The sequence below is a fragment of the Bolinopsis microptera genome, chromosome 8 (genome assembly GCF_026151205.1).
Source record: "Bolinopsis microptera isolate Bmic1 chromosome 8, MBARI_Bmic_1.0, whole genome shotgun sequence".
In the NCBI taxonomy this organism is placed as follows: Eukaryota; Metazoa; Ctenophora; class Tentaculata; order Lobata; family Bolinopsidae; genus Bolinopsis; species Bolinopsis microptera.
In genome coordinates, this window is record NC_087079.1 from 15,514,706 (window position 1) to 15,537,135 (window position 22,430).

Below are 22,430 nucleotides of genomic sequence, written 5' to 3' on the forward strand. Positions count from 1 at the left end.
ATAACATTTACTTCTAGATTGAATGACAATAGACCATGCTGACCCACCAGAAGAATTACTTCTAGATTCTTCGCATTTTTTATTTACATGATAAATATTTGTCTCTACTAGTACTACTACTAGTAAAAAATCAAGTCTTTCAGAAGCTTAATATTAGGGTAACATACGTTCCATATAACAGGAACCTGATCAGGCATGATGACAAAACAGTAGAAAACAATATTAATTTATCTTGCCTTAATCCTTATTAATAATAAAATTGGGGTCTTAAAGAACTATTTTACAGTCAAATTTCTGTTTTCTAAAACCGTTCTTAATGCAACCGGCAAAGGAAATGAATTGATTTGAAACTTCCATCAAATAATACAGAATTATGCAGCAATGAACTTAGGGATCGTTCACATATTACGTAATCAGCCGGGGCCCGAGGGGGAGGGGGGTTTCCAAATGATTACGCTAATGTAATTTTGGCACAATAACTGCCTTATGATCGGACCTTATTTGGACGGACATTAAATGAACGGACATTAATATGAACGGACATTAATATGAACGCTAAAAGGCATTCAAAATCATCAAAAATCCAATTTTTTTCAATTTTTTGACGTTTTTTAAATTCCAGCAAATTTTATACAGTATGTAAGAAAAGCAGTCATTAAGCAGTAAACATGTTAAAATATGTGTACATGATCAGTGTCTAATATCACATATCATCTTCATCAAATGGGTTTTCGTGCATGAAATAGTCCATGCTTAAACAAGGATCAGTGATTTCTAGCTTTATGGAAACCTTTTTTTTTATCAAACTACCCCGGTCCTGCATTTCAGTGTTAACTTTTACAAGCCATTCGGCGTGAAGTGGTTTTTATCTTAGACAACTTTAGGTTAACCTTAACATCACGTGGGGCTTTCCTAGCACTGTTTTATTACCTCCCCTGAGTAATATGAACTATAACAACGTCGGACAATGTCCTTGGCAACACGATTTACCGTAATATCTAGAGGCTGGAACAAGTTTTTCATGTTGGCGGGGACTAGCTCATGAACTATGTTGTTGAGTGCCAAAATTTCGGTGACTTTTTCCGCCAAGTGACCCTTGAAAACATTATATATTAGTAGAACTAGTGTTATATTTTTAAGAGAATATTTTTATGAAAAAAATGTCTCAATTGCCAAATTGCTTCCAGGCGTTTTGCACGAGCAAAATGTTCAAAAATGTTTGCCTTCGGCAAACTTTAACTGTACGGTACTACTACTATAGTATTGAAATTTATAAAACCTTTGATATTCTGACTGTGGCGCACAGAAAATAATTCCTACACCCCTCAATTATATGCTATTACATGAGAACATTGCGAGGTATCTAGGGGTAGGACAGGAGGGATTATTTTAATTTTACGGGAAATTGAATAAAAATTGAATCAAGCTTTCTTGGAAACGCGTAGCTCCAGTATAGACATGGGTTTAAGTATAAGTATAACTTGCAAGTCATTATCAAGTTATCAGGGTACCAACTACCACATTACGTTTGAAAAATTTAATTACATCTCCCCACGAATTTTACCTGGGGACCTCGAGGCTTCTCTGTTCATAAGCAGATTAAATATATATTGGAATGACAATTGATAGGCCGAGCGCCGCCCAGTAACAAGAATTTTGATAGTATTAATTTGTTTATAATTATATTTATATGCTCTCTCGTACCACAATTAGAAAGTCTATCATTTTACTCTTAGTTCCCAAAAATTGTTTCGACAAAAATTTTGGCGGCCCTCTCGTAAATTAATGGCACATATAAATGTTTGCATTGCATTGACGCTTTTATTTGTCACTGACACTATACAATATACATGCAGTACTTTTAGTTAAACTTAAATTATTTCATGTTCAATTCCATTGGAAATAGTTTTCAACCAAAACCCAAAATTGGGTAATAATATAAAGTGCATGGAACGTAACAAAAGTTTCCTTTTTCCAAATAAAAGGAACTGATATCAATTTAAATGACTGTTTCTGTACTAAACGCGAAATGTTGCCGAGAATGAAATCGGCCGTGAATGAATCAGAATAAGAAAACCTTACGACCAATATAAACTGAAGTGTTTTTTCAAATTATCTGGTATCCTGAGGATAAAAATAGCCGCAGAGATATATGTTTATCTTAGAAACATAGTATGTCCGCAGGCTAGGTTATCGTCAAGGGAAGCATTACCTTACCGCGGTAGATGTTTACTTAACGACTAGGAAAGATTCATAGATTCCTCTACTGGGTTAACTTCCGGTTACCTGATTAAGATTTGTATATGAAGTCTTGACCCCCATACCATTGTCGTGACCCCTATACCATCATGTCGTGACCCCCATACCGGGCATACCATTGTCATTTGTCGGTCCACTTAGTGTCGGGTGCAAACGTGAGGTAAAGTAAGATCATTTCCAGAAATTTCAGAAATCTTCCAGAAATTTCAGAATGTTTAAGAGCTGTTACACACCAATTATTCAGTCTTAAAATATTTATTGATTCATTGAATCATTCAGTCGGCTAAGCTAATTTATCATTCGATTCCACCGCCAGTTCATTTCCGGACTTCAACTTGTGTCAAACCCTCTATAGTTCCATGGCCAAATAATACGGTAAAATAATTCGGGCAAATCTTATTTGTGAACAAAATTTATTCGGGTGACATGTTCCATGACCAAATAATTTGCATGCAGAAATCGATACGCGTATCGGTTGCGTCGGGTGAGATCGAGACTGCGACCACCCAAGTTTAAATTAGGATTAAAATTACCTAAACATCACGCAAACTAGTGTAACAACCAATGTGCAGAAGCAAATTAGTGTCCTTCATATATCACAATGCTGGCAAGCATTACCGTCGCCCTTATATTCACAATACTATTTACCCCCTATACTAGTATATCCCCTTTATTGTTTTCCAGGCATTAAGACTCATCGAAAGTAGTTCAGCAGGTATATTTAAGTTCAAAACATTCTAATTCAATGTTAAAGATGACAGGAATAAGAAATAGTTATGTGGAGGTTTTAAAGAAATTTGCGCAAAATACGCGCCAGCATGTTATACGAAATTAGGTAAAAAACCCAAAATCGCCATATTCAGGTGCCTTAAAAACCATGTTAAAATTGAGTTAGAGATCTGAAACTTTGCAGGGCGTCTAGACCTTGTCCAAATCGACTGCAAAAAAATTTCATGTTTCAGGAGTATCGGGAAGTGGGTTTTCTGGAACCCCTGTTTTACAACAGATTGTCGTGAAGCATATATATATATAATTTGACCAAAACCCATATTCATGGGTAGAGTGGACCGCTGCCAGTGTCTCTTTTTCCCAAACAAAAGGAAATGATATTAATTTGATTGACCGTTCTCAAATGCAAAATGATACCGAGAATGAAATCGGTCGCTCGCTTTTCCCATTCATTCACGGCTTACAATCAATCACATGTTGTAAAAATTCCTTTGGGTTGCGTTCGGGTCGATATACCTAGTATTTCGGGATAAGGGTGGTACTGGTAGTTAGTGAATTAGCTGAAGTTTATTGATTCTTTATTGCTGAGTACAGCTGCCTTCGGGTAGTTCTTCTTAATCTATTACAATTGTAAATTAATGGGAAAAGCGAGCGACCGATTTCATTCTCGGTATCATTTTGCATTTGAGAACGGTCAATCAAATTAATATCATTTCCTTTTGTTTGGGAAAGAGAGACACTGGCAGCGGTCCACTCTACCCATGATTATGGGTTTTGGTCAAATATCATCTCTTTTTGATTATAATGTCAGGGTACTTTATAAAGTCGAAATATAAACTGATGTCTTCATTAATAAGGAGGAAGTTTCAACGATTTCGAAATTTTTCCTTTAAAAACATTTCCTTGTGTTTAGGTAAGCATATCGGTCTATCACTGACTGAACATAAAACATTATAATCATTCAAGTTGCCATTAAATTCATATATAATGACATTGAACTGTCGTGGTAAAGCAGAATTTGTTCGAAATCACGAATGAGCAAAATTCTCACCGTTCGCACGTGCAAACTTTGAGCGGTTGTTGCGTGCGCATCCAATACTGAATCGCCGTAAATTTTTGCATAGCGGTATTTTATATATAGTTTGATAAGAGTGCAAAGTTTCAAAAGATTTCAAATAGAACTTGGATCACAGCGGGACTCCAAAGTTGATAAAAATCGTGAAAACACCAATTTTCAGTGATTTTAGCAATTTTTAATCAATTTGGGCGTGTCCCCACGTGTGCAACTTTTCGATTTTCAACTTTAAAACTAGCCTAATGCACAATTTATACCTATAGAAAGCATAACTGAGCTCCACAACCAAGGGATAGCCCAACACCAGAGAATACTAAATCGCAAAATTGACGTTTTTATAAAATAATTTTTCAAAAAAGCACTAACTTCAAAGGCAAATATCTTTATGAAGGAGTAAGATAAGAAAACTTTCCGGTAGATTTTCAGAATGCTTGAACAATTATCTAAGGTGAAAATTTCCTCAGATGTTGAAAAAAATTACTTTTAAATGGTGTAAAATCAATTTTAAAAGTTATTACTTTGTCGAAAATCAAGTTTTAAAAACGGTTAACTTGATGACGTCATCAAGGGGTGTTTATGACGTCAAATAATTTTTTTATACAATATAAACTAAAGTGTAAACAATTATTTTCAAGATCTGTGGTCGGAAATGGCTGTATCTTTTATACTTTTGAATCTATGGACACTTAAATTTAGGATACAGGTAGCTCGACGAAGAAATCAACAAAAACGACCATGAGATCTCGAAATCAGAAGATGCCATCTCAAAACAAAAAAGTTCCATCGAGGATGTTGTCAACCAAGTAGCAGTTAAACCAACATTGCTTTACATCGCTTTGATGATGGGCTTGGGGTCCTTCAACATGGTAAGAAACATTCATTTTGTCTGTATCTTGAACTCTGATTACCTTACTCGGGAATATTATAGCGGGTTAATTTATGACTGGGAAAATTAATAACCGGGAAAAATATGGCGGAATTTCCCAAAACCCGCCAAATTATCCCGGTCATGTATTTACCGGTGGCCGACCTTTCAAGTTTTTTTTCAGAGGTCAACAAATTTTCAACCGAAATTTCTGTTTTTGTTACTTGTTAAAGAAGTTATTTCAATTTACAGTTACTGATATTACTCAGAAATAGAAAAAAAGACACGTCGATAGTATTTAAAGGAAAATAAATCTATAGCAATAATAAGTCAAATCTTCATTAAAGCGTATTCTCATTCTCATTATCGCTAATGTCCCCACTCCCCTCCATTATCATTATTGATATCCCCCTGCTGCTGACCGTCAAATTCGAAGTTGTATTGTTGTCTTAACAAGACTTTCATTTTGTCCGCTAATGGGGCTACTGCTCTGAAGGTCAGCCGTAGCTTAATTTCCTGCCCACCGCTTGGTATTGGGGAACGTCTTGGCTTTGCATCTTCAACTGCTCCAGTAATCAATCCACCGTGGACCATGAAATAGTGGCACAGTTTACTCACTTCATGGGCAAGAAAAGTGAGAATCACGGTCCACCCTGAAATCTGATTTCTATAACCAAATTGTGATTTTTATAACGAAATTATGGTAGCAACCGCCAATAAAGTTACAGCCCTCCATCCACTGCTTCAAAAGTCTTCTCTAGCACATATGAGACTTCAGGTAAAATATGATGATCACCACCCCCTTGGAACCCCATAATCTGAGTCGGCGGGTTTTTTTATGACTGGTAAAATTTTTGACCGGGAAAAATATGGCGGAATCTTCCAAAACCCACCACTTTATCCCGGTTATAATAATCCCGAGTAAGGTAATGAAATTTATTCACATAATTTTCATTATCACTATGTTTAATACTGACTAATTCCAACTCAGACGTGTGCAGTTGTAGCTTATTTTCCAAATTTTGGAGGCTACGTGCCCTACACAGATTGGAGATGTATATCAACGAGTGATAATTGCTATAAAAGAACCACCAAGTTCCTTGACCGAGGTGAGTCTAAATTTTAGTGATTGCCACTTCTTATTCCCATTAAAGTGAAACAAAGCTCGCAATCGGTCTCTTGAATTTGCACCAAACTCACGATCATCAATGATTATTGACAGGCTGGGAGACAAGGCCTACAGATGAACTTGTTTTTATTGACAGTAGATGCGCTATCAAATTTAGACAGGATGACTTAACTGCGGACCTACTGACCTTGGAGCTATGGGAGAACGCTACAACCCATCTTGGGACCCTAGATTTTGATGCAAGTGGCCAAAAAATTGTGATAAGATCAATGACATTTTGCAAGAATGAGGCAAGCTCCTGCACAAAAGAATTTCTCTATGATATGGAGACTGATAAGAAAGGCTTGAATTGCCAAATAACCTTTGCTGGATCGACTTGGTCGCAAAAAGAAACAACTCTTCTTTGCGAATCTACCAGTAGCGAAGAGAAATTGAATTTGACGGATGATGAAGGCGTGCTTACTGTGATTGATCGAGTTAAATACATCAAACTTAACAGAATTGGGAGCTACAACCTCCACTGTCCAGGTGACCGGCTTTTATAAGTAACCGGTATTTTCAGGTTAGGTAACCAGTTTTTGGCGATGTTGATGAAACGATTCTGAAACCTGAATAATTATCGATGCGACTCTGGCCTTTTGTATGTGTGTTTAATCAACTGTATTGGTTTTAAGATTCAAAAACACTAACTGACAAAACCTCTGATTAGATAAAGAACAATATAACAGAGATGACCTATGTGGATCGGGTGAAAGTAAATACGAGGGTCAGTTAAATGTCAGTGAGGACTTTAACTGGGACACAAAAGGACGGACTTCATTTGCAATTGACTGGGATCTTTATTGTGATAGGGAGTACCTCGGATCTATCATTAAGTCTGTTTACTTCGGTGGAGCTTGGGTTGGGCTATCAGCAGGCGGGTGGGTTCGTAGTGCTCTAATATCGGCCTTTAAAGGAAATTAATTGGAAGGTTGACTTAAACTTCCTTTTAATTCCTTGTGCAGATCATAGTCTAGAGTTAATATTGTTATTTTATGTAATTATGTTCTCCCATTTTCGTAAGATGTTAATTGTTGACAATATAGCATACATTTATATTTTTACTCTGAAATGATTTTGAAAAATCTTTCCAATATTCGGTAAGATCTTATCAGGTGGTTGTATGATGTGATAGGAAGGAAAAAAGGCGCTTTTGTCGGCTACGCTGTAGTAACAATAGCCTGTTTTGCCAACGCTGCTTCACCTTCAATAGAGTTTTTATTCGTGTGCAGATTTCTTCAAGGTAAATAGTTTCGTTAAGCTACTCATGTATTTGAGTCGACTGCTTTTTATTTTGTCTGGGATTTATTGACTCACTTTTCTGTCAATGATCACATGGCATTATCTTTGTATCTATTTACCTATTTTCAAATCTTTGCAGGTTTTGGAGTCTACCTAGGCTTCATGGGCATGTATGTGCTATTACTGGAGTATACGGCATCCGAGTACCGGGCAATTGTTAACACTGTCACTCTCGTATTTTGGGCAGTGGGGTATCTTGTTGTTACCATGACTGGGTATCTGATATACAGGTTTTAAAGAAAACTCTGTAGGTTATATTACTTGATAAATGTAACGGGTTTTTTAAAAGGTTAAGATAAACTTTGAGGTCAGAGATTTTTTTCTGGAATAAAGTAACGGAACAGCAATAACAGAGATAATAATCACAGTTGGCACTGGTTAGCAGCTACCCCTGGGTTTTTCTACTTGGCCTTCAATCTGATACCTCTTCTTTTGACACCAGAATCTCCTGGATTCCTTCTTACCACTAAAAGTGGGTAATTACAAATGGATGGTAAATTTTTTGATCACGATATGTCTTACTTACTTTGATAGTTAGGAATTTTTCACACGTTTGTGTAAAAATTACAGAAAGCTTTCCCAAATTAGAATAAATTAATTCACGTGAAACTTTTTCTGCGAGTGATTTGATAAGAGCCCATATTTACCGAGAGATCCCCAGGAGATGTAGAAGGATCCAAGGCGATGTTCCTTGTTGGTAAGACACAAGCCATTGAAATTATCGAGTTGCTTTCATTTTGCCTATCATCTATTTTCATCCACCAGGAACCTTAACAATGATAGATGACTAATCCTAAAATTCAGGCAGTGCTTCCTTCCTATTTGCAATGATACCTAGCAAGATCAGTGGTTCCTTCACGGTGGAGCAACTAAGCTGTCTCATTGGGAGCATGTTCGTCTCAGCAGTCTTTGGTTTTGTTTATCTTTACACTGCAGAACTAGCACCCATCTCTCACCGAGGAAGGATATGCAGCTATTGCTCGTGTGCTGCCCGTATCGGTAGGTTTCTTAAACATTTTAACATTGAAAATTTCATTGTCAACAATTTTCGAGGATACTTCAAAACTCTTTTGAATAAAGTAGCAAATATTCCACATTTTCAGGTGCTTTCTGTGGACCATATGCGAACCTGATGTTCGCCTGGAGCAAGTAAGTTCATTTAATATACATTTTAATCAGTGGAATTTTGAATGAATCATTCTCAGACAAAAAGAATTTTGCCACACGAATGGTTATTTATGTTTTTTCAGGCCAGGGACATTCATAATTTTTGCGATCTTGTCTGGCTTAGCAGGGTTGGCCACTTTTAGGCTTCCAGATACAAAAGGAATTCCAACCCTCAGCTCCGCAGAGGAGGTTTGTTCAAGAATCAAGATCCATTTGTTGTGATCTTTATAAACCTTTTTGATTATTATTAGTTATTTTTGGCGATAACAAAATAAATTACCGCGGAGTTTGGGAGAAAGGAAAAAGCCGCGGTAAGTCGGGGGTTGCGGTAAATCGGGGCGAGGTAAAAAGGGTTTTACTAGACTGTATTGAAAAATCATGAAGGAAATTTTTCTACATAGTGATAATGCATATAAATATACTTTTATTATGATGACTAGTCGGTGAGACTGTCAACCAACACACAACAGCAATCCTGGAATATTACATTTATAATAATTGGATCACTCAAAAATTATAGTGACTTATCATAATTAGGGTATCTAATTTAAAATTTTAAATATACCAATTTGATGCACCTATTAATCGATCAAAGGGGTCATTTAGCATTCTATATTCTCAGGTTCAGTCAAGAAGATTACAGAACTTGAATAAAACAGCCACGGACTCTGTCATCGACAACAAAGCATTTACAAAATTACATGAAAAAACGTTTTTCGAATAATTTCTGAGCTTCCTTCCTTTATCAATTATGAACTTGAAGCTATAATTATTATCGCGTTTGCTCTACCGTCCGAATCGACTGCATCGGCTATAATTCAGTCAAGCAGTGATTGGCTAAAATTTTGGTCGGCTATATGTTTGTAGCAAACGGTTTGCCACTGCCATTTTTCTGCCATTTTGGTAAATTTTGCCTTTACAATATTGCAACTTTGATAATAATCCATTCTAATTGCAACTTGACTCTTACTTGAGCAAACAGGAAAAAAGTAAAACAATTTATTCAAAAGGTATTGTTTTAGAATAATAACATTCGATTTTTATATACAATTTAAACGACATTTAAAAAAACAGAAAAGCAATTTTTTCTGCTAGTACTATGATATAGCACAGTTTGGGGAACAAGATCGCTAAACTCCGTTAAAAGAGTCTTCTCGGCCCAGAAAAAGGGCATTCGCGCTGCAGATAACCAATACCACCGCTATTTTTATGACAAAGATCTGAACAGTACACCTTCACACACAAAGGAAATTTTCAATAAACTAGAAGTATTAGCTTTACCGAACGTGATAGCTAAATGTATATTATGCTTAATGCACAAAGTTTATTCTAACACTGCACCACCAAATATTATAAGAATGTTCACTGTTTTAAACTTAAACGCACCTAGAAGAGAACCTGAGTTCTTTGCAGTACCATTTAACCGTTTATGTAATTCAGACAAGAGCATTTCTTACATTGGGCCTAAGTTATATAACAAAACAGTCAACATTATTAACAAGGACATAAAATATGTCACGACTTGCCTACAAGACAAATTCCTAAATTCATTCAAGTCTACAGTCAGCAAGCATGTGCTTACTGCACAAGCACTTAACCCGGATGACAAGGACTGGAACAACTCAAATTTCGTACTTTTAGAAATTTAAATAATTTGGTACAACATACGTTGATAATAACGAGCAACAAAATTTTAACCTCATAACGAAATATGACTATTTTCGAGCATTTTCTACAATGCTATCGCTACCGCGCAATTTCACTGTCATTTTGATTTACAAGACAAAAATATCACCGCGCATTCTTCAGACACTGTGTCGCTGTTCTAAATTTATGTCAAGAGATAAGAGTTATTTAGAAATTCTTAATAGTAGTACTATTCAAATTTGCTAATAGCGTAATCATATTTTATACATTATTCATATTTTATACATTGTGTGCATATTGATATATTTATATTTGATTGTAATTAAAGATTTTAAGGCGTTAGTGCCGAGTAATGCCTCTGGGTAGTGCTCCTCAATCAATATATATATGTTACTCGTATGCATTAGTGTATGCGAGGTGTCGTACGTCACCTCAATTAAGATCAGGTTACAGAGAGCTGACCCAATTGATCGGGTCGGAGGTCACGTGAGTAAGAGCCTGAAGTCACGTGACTATAACGTCACCAGAGCTTCATGTTCTCCGTTTCCCGCTCATTGGACCAGGTGATCTCGCATGCTTTTAAATTTTATTTGAATCTGAGAATGTGGAATGTGAATGTAAGTGTAATTCTAATAACCTGCCATAGAAAGCCAGATTTATTTTCTGAGAGAAAGCTAGATATTTACCAAAATATAATCGACCTTGTTATAAACTCATTTTGATGACCGTTCCTGACTTAAAAGTAAAACAAATATTTCAGAATATTCTAGAAGGTTATGGATTATTCTATGAGTACAGGGTAGCCAAGCCTGCAGCCTAACTATTATAATGAACAATTCGTCGCAACTTTATTTTTAGATTCCAAGATTTATTGAATTTGCATTTTTATTGTTGCATATATGTTCATTTTCCACTCTATTGCAAGTTAATTATTATTATTATTTTAACCCTTGCACAAACTTATCATTGAGGATAAGACCAATTTTGTCTGTCTATTTCTTGCTTCCAATCGAATTAGATAATAGCGGTGCTTTATTGAAAGCAGGAATCCGTCTAACCCTAAAATGGTGTCAAGACTCAAGAGACTAAAACAATTATTACCTATTTAAGGGGGCATACCCCAAATCTGTCCAGACCTAATGACCTCATAGGCAGTTCAGTGACCTTCTAGCGCACCGTTTCCACACCAAAAAAAATTATTTTGAGAATTCCCATTTTTGTAATCGAGCATTTCCTGGTTGAGAGTGCAATTTTCGGAAAAAATTATTTTGTGGTTGAGACGCTATAAGTAAATTATTTCTTGCGGTATCGGGTTGAAATTTTGCTCGCCGTTTATTCACATCTATTTCAAGGTGTGTGTAAAATCTTGATATCGTATCTAAAAAGGCTGGTGTGTTATGAATTTTTAAAGTCAAAAAGCTAAAATTGTCCTTTTCAGGCTTATTTTAACAAAAAGACAGTCAGGGAAGATCGGATTGATTTGATGCTTGACATCAAATTGTTCTCTGAATTCTGGCGCAGTTTTTGATGCCCTCAAAAATGTTTTTACTCATTCAGCTTCAGATCTATTGGACCTCAAAGCCAAACAACAAATTTTGGCACATTTTTCGGTTTTAATATTTACTGATTTTTCTAAAATTTTGATAGGAATGTGCTAGTGACTTTTTGAAGGGTGCAAAATAACCGCAACTAGCACATTTATATATGAGTTATGAACAACAAAACACCCTAAAATGCTTCCCTTTGAAGTTATGGGAAAAAATGTGATTTTTTATCTGCAAATCCAAAAAATCACAATTTGGTGTCAAGCATCAAATCAATCCGATCTTCCGGCTTCCCTGACTGTCTTTTTGTTAAAATAAGCCTGAAAAGGACAATTTTAGCTTTTTGACTTTAAAAATTCATAACACACCAGCCTTTTTAGATACGATATCAAGATTTTACACACACCTTGAAATAGATGTGAATAAACGGCGAGCAAAATTTCAACCCGATACCGCAAGAAATAATTAACTTATAGCGTCTCAACCACAAAATAATTTTTTCCGAAAATTGCACTCTTAACCAGGGAATGCTTGATTACAAAAATGGGAATTCTCAAAATAATTTTTTTTGGTGTGGAAACGGTGCGCTAGAAGGTCACTGAACTGCCTATGAGGTCATTTGGTCTGGACGGCACAAACCACTGTTTTGGGGTATGCCCCCTTAATTCGCGTTTTTGACACCACTTGGGGTACCAAATTTTGGCCAATTTTTTATTTTTTCATGCTGATTTGGAGGCCATTAAAGCATTTGACCCAGTCAAAAAGTTTCAGTTGTATATCTTTTACGGTTTTTGCAGAAATTCGCGTTAAAGTTGATGCCGTGGTGTCAGTAAAATGGCACGGATAAATATATCTCACAAGCATCTCGAGTCTCTCAGTGATCCTGCCTCCACACCACACTCAGTCTGGACTCCCTTCCGGCCGACCGAACTATTTTCCTAATATCTCCTAATATAACTTTGATCGATCAGGCCTAAATTCATGATGCACTATAAACTTGATTTGCGACAGAAATTTTAGACAATTTATCTGCTTACGTGTAATTTCAAACTCTTATCAGTTACCATGTCTTTTATCTAATTTTTATCAGCAGATTTATAAATCTGCTGTTCATTTATAGTTATTACCTTTCTAGTTATGAGTAAATTTTTGCCTTCCATCAATTGAGTGCAGCTTTCAGTTTCAAAATTTTCAGTTTATTCAGATTTTTCGTTTTCAGTAGCGAGCTACTAGGAGTAGGTGACAATTGTAATTGTTATATTTGTACTCACTTGTAGGAGTAAGCTTTACTTGGTTGAATCACATGACACATATTATTATTACCTGGGGACCTCAGGCTATTATGTTCATAAACATATTTTATAATAAAGATTCGGCGGAATGACAGGCTGAGCGCCGCCCATACCAGTAAATATTATTATTAAGTAATCAACTAAAGGTGGAGGATTCAGGATAATTATTAATCACTCGACTACACTCGACTGTCACGTTAATTGACGATGTCAATTCATGGCAGCTCGGCGCGGCACAGTAGCGCATCTCGCCGATCTAGCCAGGTGTCGCTGTGAGAAGCCTTATTGAGTGCGCGGCGCGGCACAGTAACGCATCGCGCTACAAACTGTCACGTTACTTTTTCAACCTATTCACCTGTTCTCTAGCTTGCCCTGAGCGACTACCTACCTTATCGCTCGGAGCTTATTTGGATGGACATTAATTAAACGCTGGAGGGCTGGAGGCCCTAACCACTAACTTTCATTTTAATGTCCGTTCAATAAAGTCCGTTCCGGATATCCGGCTAATTCCGGATCTGGCCGGATATCCGGTTTCAATATCCAGTTCCGGTTTCGGTCTGGTTTCAGAAAATTTGCCGGATATTTTTTCAAACAAATATATTTCTAAAATTTTGAAATGCATATTTTTCGTCACATTTTAATTCGACTAAATGTTTCGGACTTCAAAAACCCGAAAAAATATTTTCGGCTAATAATTGATAATGAACAGGGTAGCTTACCTAGGGACCGGGACCTCAGGCATTCACAATAGAGATTAGGCGGAATGACATTTTCGGTCCGAGTCTGGAGTCATTCTTGATAGGTACCTCTCGTATCGAGAACTCCCGCTTCCGGGCTCGTGTTGCAAAGGAGAGACCTGCCTTCCGAGATCGCGTTACCAAGGGAAGCCTCGAGTTCAAAATTGTGGAGAAAAGTGGTTTCCAGAAAATTAATTAAAATTAAAAAAAGATTTCAGAAAACCGAAAAGCCAACCTCCGATCCCCCTTCCCCTACCCTTTAGCAGTTGCTTTAGTATTGCTCTTTATCGTGTTTAATATTACGATCCAGTTTTGGCTCCGAGTCAAGTTTTGTGCAGACTGCAGTAGAGATTGCATTACGACCAAGGGGAAGCCTCGAGTCCTGGGTGCAGATAATTATATAGAATTGAAATAGAATTAAAATCGATGTACCAAGCGCTTAAGGACCGTTCCAATCTATAAATCAATTTTATATTGGAGAGAAAATATTGGAGTGATATTTTTCCGTTTATTAATGCGATCTCGGAAGGCATGCCTCCCCTTTGCCTCCCCTTCAGCCGGATATCTGGTCGGTTCATAATATGGTAATTCAAATTGATAATTGCCCAGGGTATAGGTTATAAGATTATCGCGTAGTCTGAACTTTCATATCATTTGTCATTGTGGTAATTCAATTCCTCGAAGCTGCAAGATTTCGCAGTTTTTATAAATTCCTGGGTGCAGATAATTATAATTACATAGAATTAAAATTAAATAGAATTCAAGTCGATGTACCAAGCGCTTAAGGACCGTTCCAATCTATAAATCAATTTTATAATGGAGAGAAAATATTGGAGTGATATTTTTCCGTTTATTAATGCGATCTCGGAAGGCAGGCCTCCTCTTTGCCTCCCTTTCAGCCGGATATCCGGTCGGTTCATAATAATAATATGGTAATTGATAATTGCCCAGGGTTTAAGTTATATTTATAAGATTTCAGCGGATATGTTCGGCTAATAATTGATAATGAACAGGGTAGCTTAGCTAGGGACCGGGACCTCAGGCATTCACAATCACAATAGAGATCAGGCGGAATGACAGGCTGAGCGCCGCCTACTCTAGAACATTGTAAAGGGTAGCATGAAACGTGGAAAAAAGTTGTTTCCAGAAAAACTTTGAAAAATGTTGACTTAAAACATTTTCGGTCCGAGTCTGGAGTCATTCTCGATAGGTACCTCCCGTATCGAGAGCTCCCACTTCCGAGCTGCAGGTGTTGCAAAGGGGAGCCTGCCTTCCGAGATCGCATTACCAGGGGAAGCCTCGAGTCCAAAATTGTGGAGAAAAGTGGTTTCCAGAAAAATATTTAAAATAAAAAAAAGATTTCAGAAAACCGAAGAGCCAACCTCTAGTAATAGTATTGCTCTTTATCGTGTTTAATATTACGATCCAGTTTTGGCTCCGAGTCAAGTTTTGTGCAGACTGCAGAATGCAGACTGCCTTCCGAGGGTCAGGTGCAGACTTCGGAAAACTGAAAAATATTTTCGGCTAATATTGAAAAGGGTAGCATCAAGCATGAAATGTGGAGAAAAGTGGTTTCCGGAAAAACTTTGAAATATTGTTGACTCCGAGTCATTCTCAATATGCGTACCTCTGAGGGCAGAGCTCCCGCTTCCGAGCTCGTTTTGGAAGAGGCCTAGAGGGAGGCCTATAATAGCTCAAGCTGCTTTCCAGGATCGCATTGCAATAATTTATTGCATCTTTTAAATTGTATAAAATTGTACGGACGAAATGATCCCAAGGCCAAGGGGGACTCCCAACCTACCGCTTCGGCAGGTAGTTGATACATCTTTTACAAGCAAGAGCCAACCTTAGAGAGAATATCTTCGATCAGATTTGCAAGGGTTTCGCTTGACCGTCCTTTTTCCAGTTTCCGCTCTCATTAGCGATTCATCAAGCGCTTTTTCCATGGGATTTATTTTCGTTGACTTACATATTGCGTAGTCTGAACTCTGATATCATTGAGGTACTGGTAATTCAATTTCTCGAAGCTGCAAGATTTCGCAGTTTTTATAAATTCCTGGGTGCAGATAATTATATTTATATAGAATTAAAATAGAATTAAAGTCGATGTACCAAGCGCTTAAGGGCTGTTCCAATCTATAAATCAATTTTATAATGGAGAGAAAATATTGGAGTGATATTTTTCCGTTTATTAATGCGATCTCGGAAGGCAGGCCTCCTCTTTGCCTCCCTTTCAGCCGGATATCCGGTCGGTTCATAATAATAATATGGTAATTGATAATTGCCCAGGGTTTAAGTTATATTTATAAGATTTCAGCGGATATGTTCGGCTAATAATTGATAATGAACAGGGTAGCTTAGCTAGGGACCGGGACCTCAGGCATTCACAATCACAATAGAGATCAGGCGGAATGACAGGCTGAGCGCCGCCTACTCTAGAACATTGTAAAGGGTAGCATGAAACGTGGAAAAAAGTTGTTTCCAGAAAAACTTAGAAAAATGTTGACTTAAAACATTTACGGTCCGAGTCTGGAGTCATTCTCGATAGGTACCTCCCGTATCGAGAGCTCCCACTTCCGAGCTGCAGGTGTTGCAAAGGGGAGCCTGCCTTCCGAGATCGCATTACCAGGGGAAGCCTCGAGTCCAAAATTGTGGAGAAAAGTGGTTTCCAGAAAAATATTTAAAATAAAAAAAAGATTTCAGAAAACCGAAGAGCCAACCTCTAGTAATAGTATTGCTCTTTATCGTGTTTAATATTACGATCCAGTTTTGGCTCCGAGTCAAGTTTTGTGCAGACTGCAAAATGCAGACTGCCTTCCGAGGGTCAGGTGCAGACTTCGGAAAACTGAAAAATATTTTCGGCTAATATTGAAAAGGGTAGCATCAAGCATGAAATGTGGAGAAAAGTGGTTTCCGGAAAAACTTTGAAATATTGTTGACTCCGAGAGAAAACCGAAGAGCCAACCTCTAGTAATAGTATTGCTCTTTATCGTGTTTAATATTACGATCCAGTTTTGGCTCCGAGTCAAGTTTTGTGCAGACTGCAGAATGCAGACTGCCTTCCGAGGGTCAGGTGCAGACTTCGGAAAACTGAAAAATATTTTCGGCTAATATTGAAAAGGGTAGCATCAAGCATGAAATGTGGAGAAAAGTGGTTTCCAGAAAAACTTTGAAATATTGTTGACTCCGAGAGAAAACCGAAGAGCCAACCTCTAGTAATAGTATTGCTCTTTATCGTGTTTAATATTACGATCCAGTTTTGGCTCCGAGTCAAGTTTTGTGCAGACTGCAGAATGCAGACTGCCTTCCGAGGGTCAGGTGCAGACTTCGGAAAACTGAAAAATATTTTCGGCTAATATTGAAAAGGGTAGCATCAAGCATGAAATGTGGAGAAAAGTGGTTTCCGGAAAAACTTTGAAATATTGTTGACTCCGAGTCATTCTCAATATGCGTACCTCTGAGGGCAGAGCTCCCGCTTCCGAGCTCGTTTTGGAAGAGGCCTAGAGGGAGGCCTACAATAGCTCAAGCTGCTTTCCAGGATCGCATTGCAATAATTTATTGCATCTTTTAAATTGTATAAAATTGTACGGACGAAATGATCCCAAGGCCAAGGGGGACTCCCAACCTACCGCTTCGGCAGGTAGTTGATACATCTTTTACAAGCAAGAGCCAACCTTAGAGAGAATATCTTCGATCAGATTTGCAAGGGTTTCGCTTGACCGTCCTTTTTCCAGTTTCCGCTCTCATTAGCGATTCATCATGCGCTTTTTCCATGGGATTTATTTTCGTTGACTTACATATTGCGTAGTCTGAACTCTGATATCATTGAGGTACTGGTAATTCAATTTCTCGAAGCTGCAAGATTTCGCAGTTTTTATAAATTCCTGGGTGCAGATAATTATATTTATATAGAATTAAAATAGAATTCAAGTCGATGTACCAAGCGCTTAAGGACCGTTCCAATCTATAAATCAATTTTATAATGGAGAGAAAATATTGGAGTGATATTTTTCCGTCTATTAATGCGATCTCGGAAGGCAGGCCTCCTCTTTGCCTCCCTTTCAGCCGGATATCCGGTCGGTTCATAATAATAATATGGTAATTGATAATTGCCCAGGGTTTAAGTTATATTTATAAGATTTCAGCGGATATGTTCGGCTAATAATTGATAATGAACAGGGTAGCTTAGCTAGGGACCGGGACCTCAGGCATTCACAATCACAATAGAGATCAGGCGGAATGACAGGCTGAGCGCCGCCTACTCTAGAACATTGTAAAGGGTAGCATGAAACGTGGAAAAAAGTTGTTTCCAGAAAAACTTTGAAAAATGTTGACTTAAAACATTTTCGGTCCGAGTCTGGAGTCATTCTCGATAGGTACCTCCCGTATCGAGAGCTCCCACTTCCGAGCTGCAGGTGTTGCAAAGGGGAGCCTGCCTTCCGAGATCGCATTACCAGGGGAAGCCTCGAGTCCAAAATTGTGGAGAAAAGTGGTTTCCAGAAAAATATTTAAAATAAAAAAAAGATTTCAGAAAACCGAAGAGCCAACCTCTAGTAATAGTATTGTTCTTTATCGTGTTTAATATTACGATCCAGTTTTGGCTCCGAGTCAAGTTTTGTGCAGACTGCAGAATGCAGACTGCCTTCCGAGGGTCAGGTGCAGACTTCGGAAAACTGAAAAATATTTTCGGCTAATATTGAAAAGGGTAGCATCAAGCATGAAATGTGGAGAAAAGTGGTTTCCGGAAAAACTTTGAAATATTGTTGACTCCGAGTCATTCTCAATATGCGTACCTCTGAGGGCAGAGCTCCCGCTTCCGAGCTCGTTTTGGAAGAGGCCTAGAGGGAGGCCTATAATAGCTCAACCTGCTTTCCAGGATCGCATTGCAATAATTTATTGCATCTTTTAAATTGTATAAAATTGTACGGACGAAATGATCCCAAGGGGGACTCCCAACCTACCGCTTCAGCAGGTAGTTGATACATCTTTTACAAGCAAGAGCCAACCTTAGAGAGAATATCTTCGATCAGATTTGCAAGGGTTTCGCTTGACCGTCCTTTTTCCAGTTTCCGCTCTCATTAGCGATTCATCAAGCGCTTTTTCCATGGGATTTATTTTCGTTGACTTACATATTGCGTAGTCTGAACTCTGATATCATCGAGGTACTGGTAATTCAATTTCTCGAAGCTGCAAGATTTCGCAGTTTTTATAAATTCCTGGGTGCAGATAATTATATTTATATAGAATTAAAATAGAATTAAAGTCTAGACTGTACCAAGCGCTTAAGGGCTGTTCCAATCTATAAATCAGTTTTATATTGGAGAAACTGTTTTAATTAGTCTCGCCCAGGGTATAGGTTATATAATAAGATTTCAGTGATGTTTTTCCGTTTATTAATGCGATCTCGGAAGGCAGGCCTCCCCTTTGCCTCCCCTTCAGCCGGATATCCGGTCGGTTCATAATATGGTAATCGATAAAATACAGTTGTGGAACACAAGAAGAAAATTGAGAATAATCTTGTGCACGAGGGCAGGGACCCAGAATCCAGATGTCGTTTCTAACCCGAATAAACTTTAATATAAGGAGGCTTCTCATCAGTAGCCGCACCTAGCTCCTTACTCGGTTTCTGAACTGGAATTCATGAGCTTCCCGCTTCCAGACGGCCAGACCGAGTATTACCATCCCATCCTTCTAGTATAGAGTTCATCACAAGTAGCACTCACCTTGAAGATCTTTGACATTAGCGATTCATCAAGCGCTTTTTCCATGGGATTTATTTTCGTTGACTTACATATTGCATAGTCTGAACTCTGATATCATCGAGGTACTGGTAATTCAATTTCTCGAAGCTGCAAGATTTCGCAGTTTTTATAAATTCCTGGGTGCAGATAATTATATTTATATAGAATTAAAATAGAATTAAAGTCTAGACTGTACCAAGCGCTTAAGGGCTGTTCCAATCTATAAATCAGTTTTATATTGGAGAAACTGTTTTAATTAGTCTCGCCCAGGGTATAGGTTATATAATAAGATTTCAGTGATGTTTTTCCGTTTATTAATGCGATCTCGGAAGGCAGGCCTCCCCTTTGCCTCCCCTTCAGCCGGATATCCGGTCGGTTCATAATATGGTAATCGATAAAATACAGTTGTGGAACACAAGAAGAAAATTGAGAATAATCTTGTGCACGAGGGCAGGGACCCAGAATCCAGATGTCGTTTCTAACCCGAATAAACTTTAATATAAGGAGGCTTCTCATCAGTAGCCGCACCTAGCTCCTTACTCGGTTTCTGAACTGGAATTCATGAGCTTCCCGCTTCCAGACGGCCAGACCGAGTATTACCATCCCATCCTTCTAGTATAGAGTTCATCACAAGTAGCACTCACCTTGAAGATCTTTGACACCCAGACACCCAATTGGCGAAAAAACTTTGGATATAATCCTACATGCTCCCGAAGGAATCCCTGGTTTATGGTCTTTCTCATCGTCACCAGCTCTTGAATTACAGTCTGTGAATTATAAGTTCCGTGACGTACATTTCTTGTGCTTGTAATAAAATGTATTAACTGCACACTGATAATTACCTTATCGGACCTTATTTGGACGGATATTAATTGAACGCTGGGGGCCCTAACGTTCATCTTAATGTTCGTTCAAATAAAGTCCGTTCATTTAAGGTCCATCCAAGTTAAAGTTCGTTGAATTTTTTTCAAAAATGTCTCCACTTCGAACTTTTTGTCCAGAATATGACAACTATGAGAACTTTATTGTGCCGTAAGTTAACGACGAAAAGGTTCTCTGCCGGAGGCACAGAAAACTTTACTAGTATATGATGTCTCCAAAAGTTAACGAAATTATGGCACTCAACAATATAGTTCATGAGCTAGTCCCCGCCAACATGACAAAATTGTTCCAGCCTTACCTCTAGATATTACGGTAAATCGTGTTGCCAAGGACATTGTCCGACGTTGTTATAGTTCATATTACTCAGGGGAGGTAATGAAACAGTGCTAGGAAAGCTCCACGTGATGTTAAGGTTAACCTTAAGTTGTCTAAGATAAAAACCACTTCACGCCGAATGGCTTGTAAAAGTTAACACTGAAATGCAGGACCGGGGTAGTTTGATAAAAAAGGTTTCCATAAAGCTAGAAATCACTGATGCTTTAAGCATGGACTATTTCATGCACGAAAACCCATTTGATGAAGATGATATGTGATATTAGACACTGATCATGTACACATATTTTAACATTTTTACTGCTTCGAGGCCAGGGAGAGCCGGGGGTTTCAAAATGATTGCGCTAGTGTTATTTTGACACAATAGCTATGTAAATGTGTAAAATTGATTACGGAGGGCCGCGCGGGGCGCAATCAGGTAACACATATTCAAATAACTTAAAAATGTTATGTTTTACACTGCACACTGAGTTTCTTGACAACATGATTTTAAAATTATATTAATACCCCATAGTCATAGAAGCAGGAAGCTTTTACAATTAAATTAAATGTGCCGCATGGCTGGCGCCTGGCATGGGGTTAGTTGAGCAGACGGTTCTACAACATTGGATTCCAGCATTATTGTATAACAAGTTAAACTTAAGTATAAGCTAAAATTCCTTCAAAGCAAATTATTGACACACGTTGCCACCCCTTTTTGTTTAAGTTTAACGGGTGATACTTGTAAAATATTTGTTTCAAGCCCGCGACCGTTGATTATTTGACCAGAGTACATTGCATGAACGGACATAACAAAATGAAATGGAATATGCTTTAATTTGTGTTAACGTTTATAAACGTTATACAAGCTATAAATAGCTTGTATCACTCCTAGACCTAGTATTTATTTATTTAATAAACCAATACGTTCAACTATTTCCAAGATCCTTAGAGGTAGGTCCTGTGTCCCGAGTCGTAATTAGAACCCTTTTATAAACACCTCCTGTAGAGTAATAGTAGCACACAAGATGTTCGAATTGCTAGCTGCTAGTGTTAAATGACGTATTTTGTGAAGCACTGGGGAGGATGTCTGATGAAAGAAGTTTATTTTTGTTGTATGTGATGCAGGTTATTCGTAATAAAGTGTTTAATAACATTCATATTATATATTACGTTGAGGACTTGAGGTATTTCGTCTATACTTATTAAATAAACGCCGAATTAATTTTTGGTATGAATAAACCAACGAAATTATGTACCTAAAATTGTGAATATCCTGCAAGCGTTACTGTTATGTGAAGGATTTCTGATGAAAGAAGATGAGTTGTTTGTTGTGAGTGGTGCTAGTTTTTCGTAATAAAGTGTTTTTATCAACATTTGTAGGTGCGCAATTTCTGATTTCAGTGCTTTGTTCATTATTTTAAGCTTATTCAGTAGTTAATTCAATATAAGACGATAATAGTACGCAAGTAGATAAATGAAAGGACTGCAGAGCTGCAGCCAATAAAGGTGAATAACTATTATCTGTCCGAATATATTCGTCCCGAAATCCAGCCAGCCGGCCAACGCCTAATGCCGTTTCGAAGGGCCGATAATATTAGTCTACATAAAAGCCATCGTCTAAAGTGAGATTCACACTTCACAGGCACCTCAGTTTTAGGGTCACCAATACTTGTATAATTCCCAGAGTCTAACGGAAACTTCGTTGAA

At 37.7% G+C, this 22,430-nt stretch overlaps 1 long non-coding RNA gene across 1 annotated transcript; it reads left to right on the forward strand.

Annotated features, from left to right (window-relative positions):
- The first annotated feature begins 6,071 nt into the window (after positions 1–6,071).
- LOC134820048 (uncharacterized) lies at positions 6,072–7,274 on the forward strand. The gene is made up of 3 exons (XR_010160842.1): positions 6,072–6,585; positions 6,767–6,977; positions 7,212–7,274. It is a non-coding gene; the product is annotated as an uncharacterized LOC134820048 (long non-coding RNA).
- Positions 7,275–22,430: the final 15,156 nt, after the last annotated feature.